We start from the raw sequence: 5,850 nt of genomic DNA, 5'->3' as shown, positions 1-5,850 counted from the left end.
ATGGCCGTGTAACTCGCGTTCAGTAATTGGCTATCATGCTTCACCTTTCAGATGACCAATAATTACAAGTCTTGAATAGCGAGAAGCAGCGTAGCATACTTGCGAGAGATAATTGCTTGTCTGCGCGCCGCTGCCCGCCAATATCCTCCTCAGAACAGCCGCCGTTCTCAAACAAATGATATTAAAATTCCATTTGAATACTAGTTGGCAGCTAGCGCGCGCGAAGATCGTCCCCGTGATGGTGTTTGTGTCGTTATACTCACGGTGACGTCCACATCAAAAGTCAAGCTTGGGAACATTGAGGGCTATATTTATGTACACACACAAGGCTGGCATTATATCTAATGGATAAAGAGAGGCCATAAATACATTTCTCTTCCTACACACGAAAGAGAAAATCTAGCTGGAATAGAAATAACTTTAGATATTACCATTCTCAAGTCGACACAATCGACTTGAGAATGGTGATATCTAAAGCTATTTCTATTCCAGCTAGATTCTCAAGTCGACACAATCGACTTGAGAATCATCCAGGATGGACCGAAACGTCGTCGTCCCTTCACTTTCTAGTGTGTGGTTTGGTCAACATATTTCAGCCACGTTATTGTGACTCTTCGTCTGCATTTAGATATTATTGTCTTGGAGAACGGGTCGCTATGTTTAGGGATGGGAGGGAAGTAGCTAGACAAAGCGTTAAGCTATTACGCCTATGTATCACCAGAGAAGGATCAAGATAAGGATGTGGGATGGGACGGAGGGGAAGGAATGGTAGGACAAGGGTCCCTAATGTACACCACGCGAAAAACCATTGTTGGCACACGTCATGGAGTGGCGACTTTTGAGTCCTTATACACCAGCCACTATACACTTACCATCACCACACATCACAAACTGAAGAAACGTTGTCATTTTGGTCCATCCTGGGCTATTATCAAGTCGTATATGTAACTTACATATACCATGGTTAGCATTGATGCCAAATGAAATTGCTCCTGGTTTTGAGATTTACGAGATTACTGTTCAAGATGGAAAACCACGCAGTTTTTATATTTTATTAATATAAAATAGTTGGTGGGGAAGGGGGGGGTTATAGGGTTTTTATATAGCTTCAGGGCACCGGTTTCCCCCCAACCATTAGGTATGGGAAAGGAGGAATTGTATATGTTTATCTCTCAGAATGTTCGGTAGTATGTTTATTCTTTGTGATGTGTGTGTCTATATATGTATTAACACGATGTACTGAACGGGGTGAGAATAGCTTGAGCTACCTCATCCCTTTGTGTGTATTTTACCTCAATAAACTTATTTCAATTTCAATTTCAACCACTAGGCATGGGTAGAGGTAGGTGGCCCTAACAACACGAACTAAAACATGTAAAATAATGGTTAGAAGGCAATCTCAGCAATTAGACTTAAGAGCTGAACTAGAAACTACCAAGACAAATTGTCTAGTAACTCTATTTACTCAGAAATTTGCAGAAAATGTGATTCTGAAATAAGGAAATCCTATTCCTGAAATTCTGCCTTAAAAATCTTCCAGTTATTTTTAGCGATGACCTTTCTCAAGTCATCATATAATTAAAAATTTAATAAAACTAAAACTCCATACAAAGTTCTCAAAGCAAGCATATAAAGTGTGACATGAAAGATGCCAGGGTTCCTGTAGCAGCAAAAGTTTTACCGTAAGTAAAATACACTGATTTTCCTCTAATAATATTTTTCATGTATTGTATTCTCCATTGGTCAAGATGGGGATTTGTGTAGACGATTATCGAGGCACTCGTTCTTAATAAGGTTCCCCCACCCTTGGTCTAGGAAGTCTGTTCCCGTGAATACACGAGCCCCTGTAGATGATAACAGGAAGGGTATTACGCAACTATGGATGAGGCTATAAGGAGAGTTATTATCCAAATACGGATAAGATTATAAGGGGGAGTTATTATCCAACTAATGACTCCTTTAAGGAGAGTTATTATCCAAATACGGATAAGATTATAAGAGGAAGTTATTATCCAACTAATGACTCTTTTAATGAGAATTATCCAACCCTGAGGATAAAACCGACCTACATTCATGCACATATTTCTTCTTTAAAAGTTAAACTCGGCTGTCAAGTGTCTTATTCCACTACATATAATGGCCGACTGAATGATAACTTTCCCCGTATAATGTTGATAGAATTACATGTGATGAAGGAACAATACCGCGTGATTGTAGCACATCACAACGGTAGTCGAGCTGTATAATATCAACGTTAGAATCATGGTTGCAGCCATGATTCTAACGAACAATTCATGAACAAACATGAACAATTCATGAACAAACCTATTGTTCACACATGACGCCGCATCCGTATGTACATACCTCGCATGGTGTTGGTGATGTAAGGAAGCCATAATATATGGTTTCTTTCTCGAGAGCACAAAAATCAAAATCAAAATTTGCTTGAATTACGATTAACGATGTCAGAGTGTATGGTGGACACACTTACAGTGAGAATGGAGACACAATTGACTTGAGAATGGTGGACCGAAACATCGTCGTCCCTTCACTTTCTTGTGTGTGGTCTGGTCAACATATTTCAACCACGTTATTGTGACTCCTCGTCTGCACTTATAGGGAGAATATAATCGTCTTCAGATTAAGATACGGTGCAGCAATATTTGGATACGAGAATATTTGAACTTTCAGCCAGACTCTTAAGTTTCTTCTGGCCGATAGGCTCTTAAGTTTTTTTTATAATTAATTAACTGTCTATATCGGGCCTAACCTAGAGTAAATTAATCTGTTCTAACCTTACCTAGATTAAGCTAGCCTGGTTTAACCTAATCTAGTTTACCCTAGCCTAGTCTAACCTAACTTAACCTAGTCTTAACCTAAACTTTTCTTGTAAGAGCCCAAACTTGTAAAGGTTTTCATTTGCCTTTCGCATACATGAAGAATTATTTTGTCTCTATTGAATGACTTTCTGTTCGTTATATTATGTATTGATTCATTCTAGAATGTTTTAGTTTTTATCTCTATCTCCTTAATTTCTCTTGTCAGTTTTGTGTTCTTTTAGGAGACATTTGTCTTTGTTTAACTATGTCTGTAGCCTGGGGCCAGATTCACGAAGCAGTTACGCAAGTACTTACGAACGTGTACATCTTTCTTCAATCTTTAATGCCTTTGGTTACATTTATTAAACAGTTTACAAGCATGAAAACTTGCCAATCAACTTTTGGTATTGTTATAAACAGCCTCCTGGTGCTTCGGAGCTCATTAACTGTTTAATAATTGTAAACAAAGCAGCCAAAGATTGAGAAAAGATGTACAGGTTCGTAAGAATTTGCGTAACTTCTTCGTGAATCTAGCCCCTTATCTCCCGTTGCCCAGATGGACATAATTTATACAAATTTAGCATGCATTGTGTTGACATTTGAAGGGGTCAGTATTGTTTAAAATTTAATTCATTAAATGCCTTTTCCCGCTATACATGTGTTCAGGACACGTTATAGCAGAATATATATGTTTCGACCTGAATGAGGTTGGGATCGGAATATACATATTGTATTATATATATTAGTATACCTCGCATTAGTTGTTCATTATACGTGATAATCATTAGGTCAAGAGCGGTAGCAACCCTTTTTACCCTTTATTGTGTGCTGGTTCATCTTCACATTTTTCACTTTGATTTCTTAAATTGACTGGTGTTGGGTAAGATTTTGTCTGGTGGTGATGAGTAAGATCTAGCTTGGTGAGGTAATGAGTAAAGCCTAGTCATGTGGGGTGTTGAATAAGATCTAGCTTGGTGAGGTGATGAGTAAAGCCTAGTCTGGTGGAGTGTTGAGTAAGATCTAGCTTGGTGAGGTGATGAGTAAAGCCTAGTCTGGTGGAGTGTTGAGGAGGACACTGTCTGAGGGGGGGGGGGATGAGTAAGATATTATCAGGTCTGATGAGCTGATGAGTATGACCTTGTCTAGTGGGTGCTGAGGAAGACCTCCCCAACCTATCAACAACCCTTCCTCTTGAATAGTACACCGAATTTTGACGTATACAGTATATCCTCCAACATCAAAATCTGACGTACAACAAATCATTGTGTCTGGCCAAATTGATGCCATGTCCCGTTTTCTATTTGTGCGTCCTTGGTTAGGTTAGGTTCGGACAATTTAGTACATCATTTTTGTGACGTTGTAACAACTCGAGAGGTCGAGCTGGTCTGGGGAGGGGGGAGGGGTTGGAGGGAGAGAATTATCAGGAGAGCGCCAAGCCATTACGACTATATAGCACTGGGAAGGGGTCAGGATAAGGATTTGGGACGGGACGAGGGGAAAGGAATGGTGCCCAACCACTTGGTGGATGGTCTCGGGGGATTGAACGCTGACCTGAATGAAGCGAGACCGTCGCTCTACCGTCCAGCCCAAGTGGAAGGCCTAGGGGTCAATGAGACGATGCCTATTAAGTCTTGGAGCTCAGAGGGAGAAAGACAAACATATGAGCATCAAACGACTGTATATATAAAGTTTATAATACTAAGAGACAGTGTTGAGCCGTCACGTGTAAGCCCGCGCTAATTTATCACACGCTCCCGTAATTATTTAGGTGTCCGCCGCTGGCCTCGCTCTGCAAAAAAATATCCACTTAACTGCTAAGAAGGAATAAAAGACGATCGGGACCTCCTCCCCCCGGAGGAAAAAACAAAAAAAGGATCGCAGCTTCCCCGAGGGTGAAACAAAGGAGGATCGGAGCTCCTTCTAGCGAGGAAACAAAGGAAGATCGTGGCCCCTCTAGCGTGGATATAAGGGAAGGTGGCGGCGCCTTACTCAAGACAATAACCAGCTTGGAGAGTATGCTGTCGGTAGGGATCTTCGCTAATCTCAGGAGAATTTTTGTTTTTGAGAAGAGAAACGTATTGTTTACAAGTTGAGATCACAGGTGGGAGGAACAATATTGTAAGCCACAGCTTGCTGGAGCGTTACAAATTATATTCTCCTAGTAGAATCTTCTAGAACGGAGGTGCTAGAAGATTCTTATAAGTCACCTTGTAAGAAAGAACAAGTGTTTGGCCTAACCGGGAAACATACCAACCCCAGCAACCCGCCTAACCTATCGAAGACGAAGCCTATGCCTGGAAAATGTCCATCTTACGGTGGCTTTGATTTCAACTAAACCGTCGCTTATTTTAACGGATTGATCGATTACGTAAAAACACAAAAATGCGACATAGGCTACAGGATTGTTTGAGATTTTGATTAATATAGAATTTGATCCATCTGACTATTACCTTACATAATTGTATATAATTTATATTATATACAATCATAATATCAGGTCACACTTATACAATATCATACATTGGTATAATTCATTTATTAAATAAGTAATGGTAATGTCTACTTACGGACATAATAACATAGAATAAAAACCCTCAATTGTGTATTTGTGGGATTTATTTATACAATTTAAATGAATTTAAATTGAGGAAAATTTAATTGATATTAAATTGAATATAATTTATACAATTTAAATGAATTTAAATTGTATTTTATAAACCCGTTTCATGCGAACCAAGACATTGTTAGGAACACGTTGTAACCTCTAACGAGGGGTACACGTGAGACCAATCACTTCCCTAACGACACGTGGAGCCAGATTCACGAAGCAGTTACGCAAGCACTTACGAACCTGGGGGCCAGATTCACGAAGCAGTTACCCAAGCACTGACGAACCTGGACCCGGACTCACGAAGCAGCTACGCAAGTACTTACGAACCTGGGGGCCAGATTCACGAAAACACTTACGCAAGCACTTACGAACGTGTACATCTTTCCTCAATCTTTGACGGCCTTGGCTACATTTATTAAA

The 5,850-nt window shown here is 40.0% G+C and overlaps 1 protein-coding gene across 1 annotated transcript in view; it reads left to right on the top strand.

Annotated features, from left to right (window-relative positions):
• Nucleotides 1–5,850, top strand: part of LOC138364580 (uncharacterized) — a 29,136-nt gene that overhangs the window by 10,773 nt on the left and 12,513 nt on the right. The gene's annotated exons all lie outside the window — the stretch shown is intronic.

This window comes from Procambarus clarkii, chromosome 14 (genome assembly GCF_040958095.1).
Source record: "Procambarus clarkii isolate CNS0578487 chromosome 14, FALCON_Pclarkii_2.0, whole genome shotgun sequence".
Lineage (NCBI taxonomy): Eukaryota > Metazoa > Arthropoda > Malacostraca > Decapoda > Cambaridae > Procambarus > Procambarus clarkii.
The sequence above is the reverse complement of the archived record's forward strand: the minus strand, read 5'-3'. Positions and strand labels throughout refer to the sequence as shown.